Source organism: Neovison vison, chromosome 9 (genome assembly GCF_020171115.1).
Source record: "Neovison vison isolate M4711 chromosome 9, ASM_NN_V1, whole genome shotgun sequence".
NCBI classification, from domain to species: domain Eukaryota; kingdom Metazoa; phylum Chordata; class Mammalia; order Carnivora; family Mustelidae; genus Neogale; species Neogale vison.
The window spans coordinates 13,206,385-13,209,861 of NC_058099.1; positions in this window are offsets into that span (position 1 = coordinate 13,206,385).

Below are 3,477 nucleotides of genomic sequence, written 5' to 3' on the forward strand. Positions count from 1 at the left end.
TCTATCATCTTAACCTACTGAATAATAGAATTTTCTTAGATTTTAATAATAATGACAGCATTGTTGGTGAAGCTAGCTTTCATTTATTTAACATAGATGTGTCAGACACTAGACTAAGCTGTCCCTATGAATAAACCTATTTTACAGATGGAAGAGTCTGGGATTCAACAAGGTGAAGTAACTTGCCTAAAGACAAACACAAGGGCAGAATCTGCCTGGGTCTTAAAGGAAAACTTGGTTCTTTCTGACTCCAAAATCTATGCTCTTATTCCCCAAATTATAACTTCCTCAATAAATAAAACACCCTTGGAATGTGTTGCTAAGTGTCTAAGTTCAAAGGTATGATGCAAATGTTTTCATCTCATTAGGCAAGCTCTGCCTGAAGTCTGCTAAAGATTTAACTGGCTTTGGGATCATTTACATGTCTTGATAAAGTCTTTTCTGTGTTATAGCAATGTCTGGCCTATCAGGTAATTACTTTCCTAGAAATTTGGAATTCAAAGTCCTGAGCTTAATTAGGATCTCACAAAAACTGTGAGGTGGCAAGCCACTTCACCTCTCTGGGCCTTCTTTTTTTCCTATTTAAAAAAGGGTAGGGGCACCTGGGTGGCTCAGTGGGTTAGGCCTCTGCCTTCGGCTCAGGTCACCAGAGTTCTGGGATCAAGCCTCATATCAGGTTCCCTGCTCTGTGGAGAGCCTGCCTCTCTGCCTGCTTGTGGTCTCTCTCTGTCAAATAAATAAAAAAATTTAAAAGTTTTTTTAAAAAATAAATAAATAAAAATAAAAAAAGGTAAAGCAAACCGAGAATACCTTCTTGTGCCACAAAGCAAATAAGTGCTAAAAGCTATTGGGACCTATCACAGCACACAGGAGCTGCCTCCATGCAGTTCCCACTGGTCAAATCTGTGACAATTTGAACATCAAAATGAATAATGGTGATAAAGGACTGCTACACATTAAATAAAAAAGTAATCCATAAGTGCATAACAACACTCTAATAAAAAAAAAAGACAAAATAAGCTCTCTCCATTTGAATGGAGAGAGTTCTACTATATAGAAGATTGTCAGCTAATAAGTGTAAAAGAAATTAGGAAATCATCGTTTTGTAATCACCATAGTAATAATCGATCCAGGTAAGATCATGCATGGATGTGAAAAACCATTGGTTAAAAATTGTTGGGGAATGGAGGAGTAGTCACATAGTTTTAAAGTATCTCCCCAGAAATCACTTATTAATTCCAGAAAGAAAATGCACCTTTACAATGAAAACCATCTGGTGGACACCACATTAAACAAGTTGTGTAAGAAAAACTCAGCTGAGTTTCTCCTTTAGGACTCACACTGAACACTTCTCACATTTCTGGCCACCAAATGGCGGGATGGGGGGTGGGGTGGGGGGGTGGTTTCACACCAGAAATTCTCTGTAACACTGGTTGGGTATTCTACAATTTAACTAGGATGAACTTTTGTCTGGGATGTGAGAATTGGAATTCTTGAGCTGGGAATGCCTTGCCCAGGCTTCAGTCACACTGGCCTTCCTTTGGTTTCTCTAGGTAACTCTGGTCCACCTTGTTCAGGCCGCTCCAGAGTTTTCCTCAGCTCCAAGCAATCTACTTTCCCCCCATCCCTCAGGTTCCTTCCCCAGAGGCCTTTCCTGAACATTCCCAAGGCTCCTGCTGCAATCTGGGGTTCTTTTCTCCAGAGCTCTGCTTCTGCCATAAAGTATTCATTTTTGCAAAATTATCTGTTCCATGTCCAGTGTCACCATTAGACTATAAACTCCAAGGGGAAGGGAACTGCTTCTCTCACATTCACATGGTTTTCCTGGCACATGCACGGTGTCCAGCATGCACAGGGATGAAATAAACACTGTTGAATGAATAAATTGATGAGTCCAGGAAATCTCTGTCGGTTCTCAGAGAAGGAAATGGGAAGGGAACACACATAATTTTTTTTTAATTGTCTAATAAGTGTCAGGCTCTGTGCCAGGTCGTCCACATCTATCATCTTATTGATTCCTCAGAGACACTCGGAGATGTGGTTATCACCAGCCCCATTTTACAAATGAAGAGATAAGGGATGTCGCACATCCTGCCAATGACTGGCAAATGCCAGCAGAGACAGGATTCAAATCTAGTGTGGTTTTTTGCAAAGATGCCCCCATAGCACCCTTCATGCCTATACCCTTGTCTGACGCTTTTCCACAGATTTTGAACGTATCACTGGAAATCAGAAAGATCAAGAAGGCAGTCCCAACAACCATGCCTACATTGAGGAAAAATGCCTTTGTCCAAGCCACATTCACAGGCATTATCTTTTTCCGTCCTATAACAGGTCTAACAGTTGGTGAATGCCTAAGTGATTTCTGATGTGCATTCTTTGTTTAAAAAAGTGGGATCCTGTGTACATTCTCCTTTTGTCTTTCAAACTCATTTGTGGTGGTTTGTTGTTGATTTTGATACACAGATGTTTTAAAGCATTTAGTAGTCAAATTTGTTACACCTTTCTTTAGGATTTGTTTTTATAAATCATAGAACTAAAAAAAAGTAAGTCATAGAACTAATTTATTCATATTTTTCTTATAGTGTACTTATTGATTTTACCTTTTTCTTAAAAGATTTTATTTATTTATTTGAGAGACAGAGTGCACACACGAGCCAGAGGGAGGGGCAGAGGGAAAAGGAGAAGCAGGGAGCTAGACTTAGGGTTCAATGTCAGGACTTGGATCATGACTTGAGCCAAAGGCAAAGGCTTAACCAACTGAGCTGCTCAGGCACCCCAGCTTCTTTTTTTTCTACATTTAAGTGTTTGGTCCATTTGTGGTGAGGTAGGAATTCAGGTGTTTTTGTGTGTGTGTGTGTGTGTGTGTTTTCCAAATGGCCTACCTAATTATTTCATCTCCATTGACTGACTAACCCAAAGGACGTACTTCTGATGCGTCCCTGTCACCCTCTCTGGCATTCAGACGAAAACCAACACTGGTGTCAGGGAGGCTCATAAGAAAGGCTGTATTTATTTATGAAAGAAATCAGAAATCCTGAGGAGAGTCCCAGGACCACTCCTGACTCACAGGATGACCTTGGACAGGTCCTTTTGAGTTCAAAACTGTATGCTAAGGGGTCAAAGAGAGAGAGAGTGCAAAGTGATCTCTGACACTGATCATTGTCCATCTAAAAGAGTCCTGAAGAATTCTTGCCTTAAAAAGAAGTGTCAATTAAAATAACACTAAGAAACTTTTTTTCCTCTTTTTTTTTTTTTTAACATCTATCAGACAGGCAAATACTGAAAAGATTGATGTACTTACTCATTGTTGGCAATGATGTAGGAAAATACACTCTCCCAAGTTGGCTGCTAATGGGAGTGTAAATTGATTCCCCTTTTTGGAGGGCAATTTGGCCACAAAATGCACATATTCTTGAACCCAGCTATTCCACTTGGAGGAATTCTGAAAAGTAGAAAATGAGATAAAGATATTCA